At 48.6% G+C, this 17473-nt stretch overlaps 1 long non-coding RNA gene across 2 annotated transcripts in view; it reads right to left on the minus strand.

Annotated features, from left to right (window-relative positions):
- LOC129659699 (uncharacterized) overlaps nt 1–15451 on the minus strand; it is a 64059-nt gene extending 48608 nt beyond the window's left edge. For both annotated transcript variants that reach the window (XR_008718188.1, XR_008718189.1), the window contains exon 1: nt 15348–15451. This is a non-coding gene — a long non-coding RNA (uncharacterized LOC129659699). The remainder of the gene's footprint in view (nt 1–15347) is intronic.
- Between the last annotated feature and the right edge of the window lie 2022 nt (nt 15452–17473).

Here is a 17473-nt window from a genome sequence, read left to right on the forward strand (position 1 = left end):
CGCTTGCAGCCAGACGGACGCACCCCTGACCACTAACAGGCCTGCTGTGTGCCCCCACTCGGGGCTTAGCAGGAACCTGACAGGTAAATTCCTTCCATTTCTACCCCATACATTTGTAGTCTCCCCCAACCCCATCCCCATCATGGAAAAATTTTTCTAGTCTTGGGGTGGGACAGTTTCGTGCTAAAGTTCTGGCAAAGACAACCTGTTCATGCCCAATGCCTGTGGAATCAGGCCTCTGGAGTCAAGCATGGAAGACTCAGGGGCGCTGTCTGCTTTCAGCACAAACACATTTTTCCCTTGAGGCAACGAGCATGGGTTTGGCTGCGGCTCCTGCAGGTTCTGAAGCTGTCATCACTGAACAACTCCTTCATTAGACCTGAGGGCAAGGCTACTGACCTGGGCCACTGTCTCGTGTCACATGCTTTTCTCTGGTCACAGTATGTGAGTTGCGCCATCCAGATGGGTTTCCTCCAATTCCCTACAAACGAGTTCGCTGCCCAGGTTCCAAGTCCCCAGCCTGAATTTGCGAAGAACTGATTTATAAGACGATGACATGACATTAACATTGCTTTACAATTGCAAAATACGTTACAGTTCCCCTGCAGGCTCTCATTTCAGAATTATGAGGCAGGCGTGGTGGGATCTGGCTCCACCCTGCAGAAAGGAAACAGGGCAGTGAGCATGGGAGATCTGGGCTGGGCTGCTGCTCTGTGACCGCGGAGACGCAGAGGAAGCTGGGAAATAGCTCTGGAGCCAGAGGAGCCACTGATCCAAGCAGCGGCTAGACGTGGAGGAAGGTGAGCACCTGGACATCAGGCTGAAAGAGCAGGGGCACACCTCCACACCCAGGAAGCTGCGCCCTGCAAAACCAGCGTGGGGGAGGGGGCAGGTGGGCAGCACCTGGTACCTCGGGTTATCTTTGTGACCTTTTCATGGAGTGATCACCTTATTTCTGCGTGCATACAGAGACTCAGTCTAGAAGGTTCTGTTTGTTTGTAGCTGTGAGATTCCACACTGACCACCTCGTCCTCTAATCATGCACAACCTGATGCCCAATTCAGTGCGACTATCAACCCGTCCAGTCTGCTGGTGTTTATACTACCACAGTAACCAGAGCTCTGGATTCACGGTACAAATTCTTAATCCAGTGCCACGTTTAGTGAGGGACTGACGACTGCATTTATAATTATTCAGTCTTCGGTGTGCCTTCTCTCTGGGCTCAGTCTGTGAAACCAGTCTATTTTTGCTTTCTCCTAAAGAATAAAGGGCTTCTCTCACCACTGGAAGGGAAATTGACAATATCAGTTATTCCTGTGGCCATTTAGGACTCAGTGACATTTCTGGGAGCTGCTGCTCACTCCTGAGGGAGCAATTAAAATTCCAGAGGGGCATCCTCCTGGTGCTGGCAAAACTGACAAAAGCTAGCTCCCTTTCTCTTAAGGAAAGGTGCCATCCTCCATCACAGTGAGGGCAAGGAGGACGCACATGTCTCGGGACCTGCTCCGGTAGCTCAACTCAACAGACTTCACTGGCAATTCTCCAACTTCATGAGTGTGAGCTCTGTGGAAACGCTACCGACTCCAGGGCAAGGCTTTTTTTTTTTTTTGCTGAACCTCTGTGGGGACCGCCTTTAGGTCCCCTTGTCCCTCTGCCCAGCCCTGCTTCCCTTGCTCCCCTGCAAGGATGCACCCAAGGGCACATCCCAGGGACTGCCCTGCACGGTCACCTCCATCGCAGAGTCTGTCCCCAGAGAGCTCCAGCTGTGGCACCAGGGACCCCCCTCATCCTCTGCTGGCCTCTACTGAGTCTCAGCCTTTCTCTGAGTCAACCTGTGCTCCATCACAACACAGGGGAGAGAAAGCCCCCAGGCCAGCTTTTCAGGACTAACCAACATCAGTCTCCAATGGTACGCTCCAGAGCAAATGCCTCTTCCCAACTTTCAGGACAGTTCTGAGCCTGGGCCACCGTTCTCAGGGTTCAGACGAGAGATGTTTTATCTGGGTCCAATAACGACATGAGGCTGAATATTAGCCCTGCCAGGAAAACGAGGGAGAGAATCATGGCTCCCGTTCCAGCATCTGTGAAGTTTGCACACATCTGTCCAGGTTCCAGGAGCCCAAGCTTGGGCAGACAGCAGCACCTGCTGGGGCTTTTGTTTTTTGCCCGATGGCTCATGCAAACTCCCCAGGCACAATTCAGGAGCCACCTGCATCACTGCTTTTTCATTTTCTGCCCTTTCCTCTGTTCAGGAGCATCTGCTCTTTTTAAATACCATCTAGCTGGCTTCTATGGAGCCCACTGCTGCATCTGGCACTGTAGCAACGTCTGAACATTAATGATACAGATAAAAACACATTTCTTAATTAAATCTTTGTCCTGAAGTGAGTTTTGTGGGCCTCAAGTGGGAGGGGTAATGCCTCTTAAACAATTCTTATGACAATCTACTTGTCCAGAAACACAGGCGACACAGAATATGAATGGTGATTTACACATGAGAAGTGGACAGGGATATGTCTCAATATAATCAGGCTGACTTGGTAAGTGAACACATACCTAGAATTTCACACTCTTAGCAGGTAAAAATATCCTTTACACATACACAACAAAAATGGTAAATTTATACTGACATCTACCTTTCTCCCCTTTTTAATATATTGTGGTGTTCTTTCCACATCAGCATGAGAGGAATTCCATCTGTGTGTGTGTGTGTGAGCAATGCACACATGCATGCACTGGGGGTGGAGGGGGGGTGCAGGGGCTCTGTATTACATGTCATTCATTCTTCTGGTGGATATTTATACAATAGTGCAAGTCACTCAGTCGTGTCCAACTCTTTGTGACCCCATGGACTGTATAGTCCATGGACTTCTCCAGGCAAGAATACTGGAGTGGGTTGCCATTTCCTTCTCCAGGGGATCTTCCTGACCCAGAGATCGAACCCAGGTCTCCCACATTGCAGGCAGGTTCTCTACTGCCTGTGCCACCAGGGAAGCCCATATATACAATAAATCATCTACAATTCCTAGGAGAATTATTTGGTCAAGGAGTATGAGTTTTAATAAGCATTACTAGCTTGACCTCCACAGCTGTATCTATTTACAGATGACAAGCAGGCACCTCTTTCCCTACTTTAATCAATGTTATCAAATATTCAAATCTGTGCCAATATTGAGGGTAAAAAATGGAATCAGAAAATAGTTCTATTTGCATTTGCTGTCTTAAGTTGAGCATGTTTTCCAATTTTATGAGCCTTCTTTATTTCCTCATTTTCTCACTTTCCTGTAGAGACATGAGTCTTTACAGCGACATGTGGACACTCTTCATATACTATGAAAATCAACCCCTTTTCTGGGATGTTATTAGCCAAGTGCTCTTCCCACCTGATACTTTGACTGTATACAAATACACAAATTTCTGTATGGCAAAAGCACCATAAGCGGTCATATTAATTTCACAGCTTCTATGTTTTATGTTCTTAGGCCTTGCAACTTCAGACCAGGAAAGAACTCTCCCGCTGATTCTCCTGGTACTTAGGGGGTCTATCATTCTTGCCTCTAGGTTTCTAATCCATTTGGAATTTATCCTGGTGTCAATTGTTCAACAGCTATTGATCCATTTTCCCACTGTCAGTTCAGTTCAGTTGCTCAGTCGTGTCCGACTATTTGTGACCCCATGAATCACAGCACGCCAGGCCTCCCTGTCCACCACCAACTCCCGGAGTTCACTCAAACTCACGTCCATCGAGTCAGTGATGCCATCCAGCCAGCTCATCCTCTGTCATACCCTTCTGCCCCTGCCCCCAATCCCTCCCAGCATCAGAGTCTTTTCCAATGAGTCAACTCTTCGCATGAGGTGGCCAAAGTACTGGAGTTTCAGCTTTAGCATTCCTTCCAAAGAAATCCCAGGGCTGATCTCCTTCAGAATGGACTGGTTGGATCTCCTTGCAGTCCAAGGGACTCTCAGGAGTCTTATCCAACACCACAGTTCAAAAGCATCAATTCTTTGGCGCTCAGCCTTCTTCACAGTCCAACTCTCACATCTATACACGACCACTGGAAAAACCATAGCCTTGACTAGATGGATCTTTGTTGACAAAGTATTGTCTCTGCTTTTTAATATGCTGTCTAGGTTGGTCATAACTTTCCAAGGAGTAAGCGTCTTTTAATTTCACAGCTGCAGTCACCATCTGCAGTGATTTTGGAGCCCAAAAAATAAAGTCTGACACTGTTTCCGTTGTTTCCCCACCTATTTGCCATGAAGTGATGGGACCAGATGCCATGATCTTCGTTTTCTGAATGTTGAGCTTTAAGCCAACTTTTTCATTCTCCACTTTCACTTTCATCAAGAGGCTTTTTAATTCCTCTTTACTTTCTGCCATAAGGGTGGTGTCATCTGCATATCTGAGGTTATTGATATTTCTCCCGGCAATCTTGATTCCAGCTTGTGCTTCTTCCAGCCCAGTGTTTCTCATGATGTACTCTGCATATAAGTTAAATAAGCAGGGTGACAATATGCAGCTTTGGCATACTCCTTTTCCTGTTTGGAACCAGTCTGTTGCTCCATGTCCAGTTGTAACTGTTGCTTCCTGACCTGCATATAGGTTTCTCAAGAGGCAGGTCAGGTGGTCTGGTATTCCCCTCTCTTTCAGAATTTCCCACAGTTTATGGTGATCCACACAGTCAAAGGCTTTGGCATGGTCAATAAAGCAGAAATAGATGTTTTTCTGGAACTCTCTTGCTTTTTCCATGATCCAACAGATGTTGGCAATTTGATCTCTGGTTCCTCTGCCTTTTCTAAAACCAGCTTGAACATCTGGAAGTTCACGGTTCACATATTGCTGAAGCCTGTCTTGGAGAATTTTAAGCATTACTTTACTAGCGTGTGAGATGAGTGCAATTGTGTGGTAGTTTGAGCATTCTTTGGCATTGCCTGCCTTTCGGATTGGAAAGAAAACTAACCTTTTCCAGTCCTGTGGCCACTGCTGAGTTTTCCAAATTTGCTGGCATATTGAGTGCAGCACTTTCACAGCATCATCTTTCAGGATTTGAAATAGCTCAACTGGAATTCGATCACCTCCACTAGCTTTGTTCGTAGTGATGCTTTCTAAGCCCCACTTAACTTCACATTCCAGGATGTCTGGCTCTAGGTGAGTGATCACACCATCATGGTTATCTGGGTCATGAAGATCTTTTTTTGTACAGTTCTTCTGTGTATTCCTGCCACCTCTTAATATCTTCTGCTTCTGTTAGGTCCATACCATTTCTGTCCTTTATCGAGCCCATCTTTGCATGAAATGTCCCCTTGGTATCTCTAATTTTCTTGAAGAGATCTCTAGTCTTTCCCATTCTGTTGTTTGCCTCTATTTCTGTGCATTGATCACTGAAGAAGGCTTTCTTATCTCTTCTTGCTATTCTTTGGAACTCTGCATTCAGATGCTTATATCTTTCTTTTTCTCCCTTGCTTTTCACTTCTCTTCTCCTCACAACTATTTGTAAGCCCTCCTCAGCCAGACATTTTGCGTTTTTGCATTTCTTTTCCATGGGGATGGTCTTGATCCCTGTCTCCTATACAGTCACGAACCTCATTCCATAGTTCATCAGGCACTCTATCTATCAGATCTAGTCCCTTAAATCTATTTCTCACTTCCACTGTATAATCATAAGGGATTTGATTTAGGTCATACCTGAATGGTCTAGTGGTTTTCCCTACTTTCTTCAATTCAAGTCTGAATTTGGCAATAAGGAGTTCATGATCTGAGCCACAGTCAGCTCCTGGTCTTGTTTTTGTTGACTGTATAGAGCTTCTCCATCTTTGGCTGCAAAGAATATAATCAATCTGCTTTCGGTGTTGACCATCTGGCGATGTCCACGTGTAGAGTCTTCTCTTGTGTTGTTGGAAGAGTGTGTTTGCTATGACCAGTGCATTTTCTTGACAAAACTCTATTAGTCTTTGCCCTGCTTCATTCTGTATTCCAAGGTCAAATTTGCCTGTTACTCCAGGTGTTTCTTGACTTCCTACTTTTGCATTCTAGTCCCCTATAATGAAAAGGACATCTTTTTTGGGTGTTAGTTCTAAAAGGTCTTGTAGGTCTTCATAGAACTGTTCAACTTCAGCTTCTTCAGCATTATTGGTTGGGGAACAGACTTGGATTACTGTAATATTGAATGGTTTGTCTTGGAAATGAACAGAGATCATTCTGTCATTTTTGAGATTGCATCCAAGTACTGCATTTTGGACTCTTTTGTTGACCATGATGGCTACTCCATTTCTTCTAAGGGATTCCTGCCCGCAGTAGTAGATATAATGGTCATCTGAGTTAAATTCACCCATTCCAGTCCATTTTAGTTCGCTGATTCCTAGAAGGTCGATGTTCACTCTTGCCATCTTCTGTTTGACCACTTCCAATTTGCCTTGATTCATGGACCTGACATTCCAGGTTCCTATGCAATATTGCTCTTTACAGCATTGGACCTTGCTTCTATCACCAGTCACATCCACAACTGGGTATTGTTTTTGCTTTGGCTCCATCCCTTCATTCTTTCTGGAGTTATTTCTCCACTGATCTCCAGTAGCATATTGGACACCTACTGACCTGGGGAGTTCCTCTTTCAATATGCTATCATTTTGCCTTTTCATACTGTTCATGGGGTTCTCAAGGCAAGAATACTGAAGTGGTTTGCCATTCCCTTCTCCAATGGACCACATTCTGTCAGACCTCTCCACCATGACCCGCCTGTCTTAGGTGGCCCCACGGGCATGGCTTAGTTTCATTGAATTAGACAAGGCTGTGGTCCTAGTGTGATTAGATTAACTAGTTTTCTGTGAGTATGGTTTCAGTGTGTCTGCCCTCTGATGCCCTCTTGCAACACCTACCGTCTTACTTGGGTTTCTCTTACCTTGGACGTGGGGTATCTCTTCACGGCTGCTCCAGCAAAGCGCAGCTGCTGCTCCTTACCTTGGATGAGGGCTAGCTCCTCACCACCACCCCTCCTGACCTTGAATGTGGAATAGCTCCTCTAGGCCCTCCTGCGCCCACGCAGCCACTGCTCCTTGGACATGGGGTAGCTCCTCCTGGCCGCCGCCCCTGGCCTCAGGCGTGGAGTAGCTCCTCCAGACCGCCGCCCCTGGCCTTGGCGGGGGGGTAGCTCCTCTCGGGGCGGCGGTGGGTAGCTCCTCTTGGCCACGCTATGTGCGCCGCTGCAGCCACTGTGGTTGTTTTAAATTCTTTGACCCTCCTCCCTTCAAAGGGTGAGGCTAATTTCTTTCACCTTGAGTGAAGGTCAGACTTAAAGACTCACTTTTAAGTAAGATAATGTGGCAGAAGTGAAGGTTTATGGCCTCTGAGACCAGGTCATGGAGGAGACTGCAGCTTCTGCATAGCTCTCTCTTGGGTATTGCTCTGGGGGCACAAGATGCCACGCTGTGAGGACACTCAAGCAGCCTTGTGGAGAAGTCACATGGGGAGGAACTGAGGTCTCCGGTTGATGGCCAGCATTCAACACACACACGTGTGGACAAGCACCATGGAAACAAATGTCCCAGCCCCAGCCTTCAGTTGAAGCCCCAGCCAAGAGCTGCACTGAGCCTCAGAGGAGACATTAAGCCAGAACCACTCAGCTGAGTCACCAGCGAATTCTTGACCCAAGAATTCATGCGAGATACTTACTGCCCATGTACCATGATGTTTTAAGACACAAACTTCAGGGATGAGCTGCTCTGCAGCAACAGAAAGCTAACACATATAACACACCATTTATTGAACAATCTACTCTCCCCGCTAATTTGAGATGGCATTTTTTTTACACTAAGTTTCTATATGAATGAATGTGGGTCTAGTCTGAATTTTCCCTTATGCTCTATTGATCGATTCCATTGGTCTAATTTAACCATAAAAGGGTTTGGCATAACCTTTAAGTTTGGCATAGGACACTTCTTGCAACCATCTTTCATTAATCTCAAAATTATGATTACTGTGATTACTTTATAAATTGTTAGGGAGAAATTACATAAAACCAGACGACATTGTGTAATCCAGTTTCCCCAGGGAACATTCTGAGATGAAGATCTGAATGGGAAAAAATTTCAGGGTAGTGGAGGTGATGGAATTCCAGTTGAGCTATTTCAAATCCTGAAAGATGATGCTGTGAAAATGCTGCACTCCATATGCCAGCAAATTTGGAAAACAGCAGTGGCCACAGGACTGGAAAAGGTTAGTTTTCATTCCAATCCCACAGAAAGGCAATGCAAAAGAATGCTCAAACTACCGCACAATTGCACTCATCTCACACGCTAGTAAAGTAATGCTTAAAATTCTCCAAGACAGGCTTCAGCAATATGTGAACCGTGAACTTCCAGATGTTCAAGCTGGTTTTAGAAAAGGCAGAGGAACCAGAGATCAAATTGCCAACATCTGTTGGATCATGGAAAAAGCAAGAGAGTTCCAGAAAAACATCTATTTCTGCTTTATTGACCATGCCAAAGCCTTTGACTGTGTGGATCACCATAAACTGTGGGAAATTCTGAAAGAGAGGGGAATACCAGACCACCTGACCTGCCTCTTGAGAAACCTATATGCAGGTCAGGAAGCAACAGTTACAACTGGACATGGAGCAACAGACTGGTTCCAAACAGGAAAAGGAGTATGCCAAAGCTGCATATTGTCACCCTGCTTATTTAACTTATATGCAGAGTACGTTATGAGAAACACTGGGCTGGAAGAAGCAAAAGCTGGAATCAAGTTTGAAGGGAGAAATATCAATAACCTCAGATAGGCAGATGACACCACCCTTATGGCAGAAAGTGAAGAGGAACTAAAAAGCCTCTTGATGACAGTGAAAGAGGAGAGTGAAAAAGTTGGCTTAAAGCTCAACATTCAGAAAACGAAGATCATGGCATCTGGTCCCATCACTTCATGGCAAATAGGTGGGGAAACAATGGAAACAGTGACAGACTTTATTTACTTGGGCTCCAAAATCACTGCAGATGGTGATTGCAGCCATGAAATTAAAAGATGCTTACTCCTTGGAAGAAAAGTTATGACCAACCTAGATAGCATATTGAAAAGCAGAGACATTACTTTGCCAACAAAGGTCCGTCTAGTCGAGGCTATGGTTTTTCCAGTGGTCATGTATGGATATGAGAGTTGGACTGTGAAGAAAGCTGAGCGCCAAAGAATTGATGCTTTTGAACTGTGGTGTTGGAGAAGACTCTTGAGTCCCTTAGACTGCAAGGAGATCCAACCAGTCCATCCTAAAGGACATCAGTCCTGGATGTTCATTGGAAGGACTTATGTTGAAGTTGAAACTCCAATACTTTGGCCACTTCATGCGAAGAGTTGACTCATTGGAAAAGATCCTGATGCTGGGAGAGATTGGGGGCAGGAGGAGAAGGGGACGACAGAGGATGAGGTGGCTGGATGGTATCATCAACTCGATGGACATGAGTTTGGGTGAAATCTGGGAGTTGGTGAGGGACAGGGAGGCCTGGCGTGCTGTGGTTCATGGGGTCGTGGGGAGTCGGACACAACTGAGCGACTGAACTGTTCTGTTCTTTGGATCAGCATCTTTGAGAGAGTGATGGACTCCTCTCAGATCAACAGATAGAACAGACTGCACAAAGACAGCTGAACTGCTGCAGAGAGCTCAGCCATCCCACGGCAAGCTCTGAAGCTGGGATAGCCCTTCAGAGACACGCTCGAATGAGGCAAGCATGGCTTAGCCCTTATACCCGAGATCAGCCACTCACTGGCAAGGACAGCTGTCCTCAAGGAGAGAGCTACTCTCGGGTGAGGCCAAGGGCAGCTTCTGAGGACAACACTCCTAGAAGCTCAAGAAGTAAGTGCCTTAGTCCTGAGAGGGAGATCTGGGCTGGATGCACACAGACATTGGGTCTTTCTACCCAAGACCATGGCACAACTTTCAGTCTGCTGAACTGTCTTTTGTATCCCTCAGGAGTATTTAAAAACACCCCTTGCATGGATTTTGTCAATTCTTTAAGCTTATTTCTCATTAAGTTTTTTGGTTTGGGGCTTGGATTCTTGTCTTGGATTTTTCAGTTATAGAACCTAAAATAATAACCAAGTTTATACTGGTTCTGTGGTTGAGATGAACCTATTTTTGTCAGGTTAAAGAATCATCCCTTGATGACTTCTTAGAAAATATATCCAGAACTGTGCTTTACTGCTTTTTTTAGCCTTACCCTAAATCTTCTCAAAGATACCCATAAGTGATTTTTAATTCAGGACTTCTGATTCACTGCACCAGAGATCATCTCAAAACAACACAATGTAGGAAATAAAGGGGGCCTGACAACTAGGTTCTAAGCCTGGTTCTGCCACTGAGGCACGGGGTCTTCCTGGTGAAGGGAAGGAGATGTGGCCTCAGCCATCTCTGTGGAGGTGGCAGGTAACTCCTGGTTCATAGATAGGCCCCAGCTGCATGAAAAGGGTACAGATGCTGGGGACATCCACCAACCCAGCCAACCATCATTGATCCTTTCTTCAATCCTTGATTAGTGAGAAAGGCCAGAATATACTTTCAAGGTATGAAGTGCTTCCACCAAGAAGCAAAAGATGATCACTAACACTGGAGAAGTTCCAAGGCTGCAGCTTTTACAGACCTGCTATGACCACCTGGTGTTTGAACAGCACCTACTGATGAACATGAATGGTGTTTTTTACCCACAGAGTTTAGCCGATGTTTCCCTTAGGACAGGGAATGATCAGAAATCTTTGTTTTCAAGTGATATCTACCTAGCAAGTCAGTGTGTTCAGTGTGCCCTCTGGAGAAGAGCCCTGGGTCAGCAGTGTGTTCACTCGCTGGTTTGCGCTATGTGGGAATCCCGCTGGGTCAGCAGCATGATCACTCACTGGTCTGCACCAATGGGGAATTCCCCTGGGTCAGCAGTGTGTTCACTCACTGGTTTGCACTGATGCAGAAATTCCCTATGATATTTGGGTGCTTCCACTTGGGAATGGTGCCTCCATGAACACGAATGTACAAGTGTCTCTTGATATCCTGGTTTTGATTCTTTTGGATGAATACCCAGAAGTGGAACTGCTGCATCATATGGAAGTTTCATTTTCAACTTCTTGGGGAATCTCCATACTGTTTTTCATAGTAGTGGCACCATTTTACATTCCCACCAACAGTGTCTAATGGTTTCATTTTCTCCACATCCTTGCTGACACTTTTTACTTTTTTGATAACAGGTATCCTGACAGGTACGAGGTGGTATCTCATTATGGCTTTGATTTGCACTTCTCTGATGCCTAGAGACATCCTGCCCTTTTCCATATTACCAGTTGGCCTTTTTCATGTCTTCTTTGGAGAAATGTCTACTCAAGTCTTCTCCTTTTTAAAATCAGGCTGTCAGTTTCTCTAGTGTTGAGCTGTAGGAGTTCCTTTCATGTTTTGGAAAGTGACCCCTTAACAGACATATGATGCACAGATATTTTCTGCCACTCCGCAGGTTGTATTTTCACTCTGTTGACTGTTCCCTTCGCCCTTCGGTAGAGGGCAGTCTTCAGTGCATCCCTAGTTCTCTTTAAAAACAACTACAATATTCACCCCATTCCTGCCCTGCTTGTAGGTGTGGGAAGAAGTGAGATAAACTGCCACCCTCAACATACAAGGTCAGGGGCACCCGATCACAATCCTAGCCTTCTACCACGATGCAAATGCTGCAGGGTGATTTTGCTTCTGTAAACGCTCAAGTCCAGGTGGCAGGCAGCACTTTTTAGAAATGACATTCTCACATGTCTAACTCAACAGAACTGCTATCACTGTTACATTTTTAGAGGTAACTGTTAAGTTAGCACTGGACTCGCGCACATAGATGAGATTTAATGCAGCACGTTTGCACTGGGAACCATGAGGGAATTCCAGCAGGGCATTGTCTCATCTGTGTTGTGCCCCTTTTGAGTGGAATGGCTGTAACTTACCGTCCAAACCAAGACACTTTTAAGACAAAGGACAGCAAGAACCATGCTGGAACAGCATCTGAAAACAAGGGTAGTGAAGCCTCGGGCTTCAGAGTGGACTCCAGTGTGTCTCACAGAATAGGGTGAGAAATTAATCTTCACTGGGAAAGTGAAAACCAAAGACTGTCAGCAACGGCCTCCTCCTTCAATGTGCTCCCCAAGAATGGTGTGCTGGGTGGGGCTGGGCCCCACCCAGGTCGGGTGCCAGTGGCAGAAGAGGAGCACTGCTCCTGCTGGTGACCTTTGCATGGGGCAAGCATGAGAAAGCTGCTCTGTCCATGGGAAGCACATCAAGATGCCAGGCAGCAGGTGCTGGGGGTGCCTGCCCTAGAGGTAGAGGCTTGGGGCACCCCAACGCCTGGGGTCAGGGTTCATAAAAGTTGCACACCCAGGCCTGAAGCATGGCCCAGTGTCTGTTCTAGGGCAGCTCTTCCTGCTGGGGGAATGAGACAAGCCCTCACTTTGAGGAGGGGGTCCCCACATGACCCAGAACAAGCTCTTGGGCCTGCTCTCAGAGGACTCTCTTCATTTCAGAACAAGTTTACAGTTAGAAATGCAAGGTGAAGGGGAGCAAAGAGAAAGAGATGGAAGGGGTGGGGAGGTGTTCCCAAACTGGTCAGGACTCAGTCAAGGTTCCTGTTGCCCCTTCAGCAATTAACAGTGGGTCCCTGGGAGTTCCCCAGAGATCTAGTGGTGAGGACTCCGGCTTTCACAGATGTGGCCTGGGTTCCTGGCCTGGGTTCAAGGCCTGGTTGGGGAACAAAATCCTGCAAGCCTCACAGCAAAGCCAACAAAATAAAACAGTGAAACCAGGCACGTTAGGCAGGAAGACACTTATGGGAAGCACCTAGAGAGGATGCAGAATTGAGGGCAATTCTAGAGAGCCAGGTGGGGAGGAGGAACGCCCCCGGGCGCAGCGGGTGAATAGGTGTCCCAGGGTCTCCATGCTGCAGTGTACACATCAACACCAACTGTGTTTCGGTCACTCTGTTCTCACTGTGTTCCCGCTGCAAACTGCACGATAAGCATCCTGTTGGCCTATTTGGGCCACGTGCCCACCAATGGTCAAAATGATTTTGATGGTAGCCCTGCCTGATCGCAGCCAAGGAGAGAACGAACAAAGGAACACCTCGTTTCAACAGAAAAGTCCTGCTAAGTGGCAAAAGGAATCCGGCCTCCTTCTAGCAAGTGCAGGGGAAGCTGCAGAGGACAGAGACGCAGGTGAGCACGAGAGGAAGCTGAGGGACCGGCAGATGGTGGGGACAGGGGCAGGGAGGGCCTCCCCGAGCTCGGAATCTGTCCTGGGCTCCCGCAGGAGTGGCTCCGGGTTCCTCTCCCACCTTCACCCTCTCCTTACCGCTACCCCTCCTCCTGCTTCCCTGAGGTTCACTTCCCCTGGGCCTTTCCTCCTCCCACCGCGCCACGTCCAGGCCAGCACATGAGCGTCCCCACCACACACACACACAAACACACACACACCAGCACGCCAGCGTCCCCCCTACACACACACCTGTGGGTGTCCAGGTGAGTGTCCACCCACATACACACACACCTCTGAGTGTCCAGACAAGCGTCCACCCAAACACACACACCCATGAGTGTCCAGGTGAGCTTCCCCCACCCACACACACCCATGAGTATCCAAGCAAGCGTCCACCCCCCAACACACACCTGTGAGTGTCCAAGCAAGCATCCACCCACCCACACCCACACACCCACCTGTGAGTATCCAGGCAAGCGTCCCCACCACACACACACACCTGTGAGTGTCAAAGCGAGTGCCGCCACACACACACGAGACTGTGCAGGCGAGCGTCCCCCCTACACACACACACACACCCGTGAATGTCCAGGCGAGTGTCCACACCCACACACACCCATGAGTATCCAGGTGAGCATCCCCCACCCACACACCAGTGAGTGTTCAGGCAAGCGTCCCCCCACCAACACCCGTGAGTGTCCAGGCGAGCATTCACACCCCACACACACACATCCGTGAGTGTCCAGGTGAGCGTCCACACACACACACACACAACCTGTTGAGTGCCCAGGGGAGCATCCACCCACCCACACACACACTCGTGACGGTCCAGGTGAGCGTCCCTCCCTCCACACACACACACACACGAGGGTGTCGATGCAAGTCCCCCCCCCACACACACACGTGAATGTCCAGGCAAGTGTCTCCCCCTACACCCACACCCATGAGTGTCCAGGCCAGCATCCACACACACACACACACCACCCCCCCCACCCCCACGCCGTGAGTGTCCAGGTGAGCGCCCCTCCCCCCACACACACACCTGTGAGTGTCCAGGAGAGCGTACACACACACACACACGAGTGTCAAGGCAAGTGCCCCCACACACACACACGTTGAGTGTCCAGGCGAGCATCCCGCCCTGCACACACACATCCGTGAATGTCCAGGCAAGCGTTCACACCCACACCCATGAGTGTCCCGGTGAGCGTTCCCCTACACACACATACCCGTGAATGTCCAGGTGAGTGTCCACACCCACACCCACACCCGTGAGTGTCCAGGCGAGTGTCCACACCCACACCCATTAGCGTCCCGGCGAGCATACACACACACACACACACACACACACCAGTGAGCGTCCAGGTGAGCGTTCCTCCCCCCAACATATACCTGTGAGTGTCCACACCCACACCCATTAGTGTCCCGGCGAGCATACACACACACACACACCAGTGAGTGTCCAGGTGAGCGTTCCTCCTGCCACACACACACCTGTGAATGTCCAGGCGAGCGTACACACACATACACACACGAGAGTGTCCAGGCAAGCGACGCCCCCCACATACGTGAGTGTCCAGATGAGCGTTCCTCCCCCCTCCACACACATCTGTGAATATCCAGGCGAGCGCCCCCCCCACACACACACACACGTGAGTGTCCAGGTGAGCGTCTCCCCCCACACACACACACCCGTGAGCGTCCAGGCGAGCTTCCCCCCACCCCACCCCCACCACACACACACGCACACACGCCTGCTCCCGCGCCTTCTCTCAGGACCCCAGCGCGTCGCCCTCCCCTACAACACTACCTCGCCAGGGCCTCAGCTTCCGTCTCTCTGGACTCGCAGCTCCGTCTACGTGCGGCAGGCCGGCCCCCTACCTGGAGGGACCTGGGCGTCCCCAGGCGGCACAGCACAGAGGTGACCAACCCTTCTGCGCCACACACTGCGGGACCCCTTTTGAAACCGAGGTTTGCCCGAGGAAGGAAGCCCAGAGAATAGGCCTCCTGGGGAACGGCAGGGGCCGGGATGTTTTCGGGACAGACAAACAGGGTGGCGGGAGGCTGTGGGGCCACGAAATGTGACTGGAAAGAGGAACGAACCCAGCGAATCGTCGTTCTCTGCTGGCGACCCCGAACTCCAGGTCCTTAGCAGGCGGTCTTTGGAAATGGCGGCGCCCTGGCCTTCCAGCGGAACTTCCGGCCGTGACGTCAGGGGGCAGGACCGCGCATGCCCAGTGAGAGGGTCAGGGGAGGATGGGGGTCCCAACCTGTCTCAACCAGTCAGAACTCATGGTGCACTCGGCTGACCCTAAGGTGCTGAGAAATGGCGGGGACAGACATCCACCTGTTTGGACTTCTTAAGGCTTGGAGGGCAGGCACGTGTTTGTAAAGATAATTAAAGCGAGCTTGGTGGGTGAAGGCAGGTTACAGGTCAGTATTGAAGCAAGTCCCAGGTCCACAGGGTAAGTGGGCTGCCCTTGGTGTCAAGGTGAATCTCCAGATTTGCGGAGCTCCAGGTGACTCCCCGGAGAAGGCAATGGCACCCCACTCCAGTACTCTTGCCTGGAAAATCCCATGGACGGAGGAGCCTGGTGGGCTGCAGTCCATGGGGTTGCTACTGAAAGGTTGTTGTTGAATCACGCGAGTACACCGGGATTCTTGGCCCCCGGAGGAGAAGAATTCAATCCAGGGCCAGAGACGAGGCTTGATCGCTCAGAGCTTTTGTGTAATAAAGTTTTATTAAAGTATAAAGGAGATAGAGAAAGCTTCTGACGTAGGCATCAGAAGGGGGCAGAAAGAGTACCCCCCTGCTAGTCTTCAGCTGGATGTTATATAGTCACTAGCAGTCTGTTAAGGAAAGAAAGGAATGTCTTAAAATTCAGAATGGCACCAGGCCCCTCACCCATAAGATGCATTTTGGGATAATCTTGGCACCAAATGGTTTATCCTGGGCCATAAGATGATTAACTTGAATCTTAAAGAAGGGCAGACCACCATACAAATAGTTTCATTTATTATTCGTAAATCTTGAACTAGTCTCCATTTACCATTCGATTTCTTTATACCCAAAATAGGAGTGTTGCAAGGACTGTTACAGGGAATTAATAGTCCCTGCTCCTTTAAATTTTTTGATGATGGGTTTTAACCCTTCCTTAACTTCAGGTTTCAGTGGATACTGCTTCTTATGTGGAAATACGTGTGGGTCTTTGAGCTTAACAACTACAGGAATAGCATTTTGTGCTCGACCCACAGATTTTCCATCAGCCCATACTCTAGGATTTACATTTTGTTCAACTAAAGGGAGAGAAAGGGAGGTTTCCATATTCATGAAAACAGAAGCATGGACCTTGTTCAGTATATCTCTTCCCAAAAGGGGTGAGGGAGATTCTGGCACAATCAGAAACTCGTGTGAAAACAGCACAGAATCCCAATTGCAAGATAAAGAATAACTGAAATAATACCTTTTGGCTCATCCAGACAGTCCCATTACGGAAGTGGATCGGGAAGAAAGTGGGCCAGGGGCTTCAGTAGGCACAGAATAAGTTGCCCCAGTATCTAAAAGGAAATCGACGGATTGGCCCCCCACAACTATTAATACCCGGGGTTTCTCAGGTGTAATTAGGACAGGAGCTTGTGTGGGGACCCCCGGGCACCTTCAGTCCTGATTGTCTTGAGAGTCCGACCTGGGAGACCTACGCCTCTGGGGGCAGTCTCTCTTCCAGTGTGGTCCTTTGCAGACCGGACATGGACCCGGGGGCGGCTTAGATGCCTGAGGGCAATCCCGCTTGAGGTGCCCCTCCTTTCCACGGTAGTAGCAATCCCATCCCTTTTCACCTGGGCCCCTCTGGGCATTTTTCTCAGGCTGTTTAAGAACGTCTTTCATAGCCATGGCGAAGGCTTCCGCCTTTTCCTTTGTCTTTTTTTTGCCTTTCTTTCTTTTCCTCATATTCCCTACCATAATAGACTGTCTGAGCCAGTTGTAACAGAGTATCTAAAGACTGATTTGGTCCATATGCCTGTTTTAATAGCTTGCGGCGGATATCTGGAGCCGACTGAGTGAGAAATCTATCCTTTAAGATCACTTTTCCCTCTTCACTTTCGGGATCAATCTCAGTGAATCTGCGAAGGCCTTCTCTCAGTCTATCTAGGAATTTACCAGGAGCTTCTTTCTCCTCCTGTTCTATATCTGCCAATTTGCCATAGTTTAAAGGCTTAGAACACGCCTG

This window comes from Bubalus kerabau, chromosome 8 (assembly GCF_029407905.1).
Source record: "Bubalus kerabau isolate K-KA32 ecotype Philippines breed swamp buffalo chromosome 8, PCC_UOA_SB_1v2, whole genome shotgun sequence".
Classification (NCBI taxonomy): domain Eukaryota; kingdom Metazoa; phylum Chordata; class Mammalia; order Artiodactyla; family Bovidae; genus Bubalus; species Bubalus kerabau.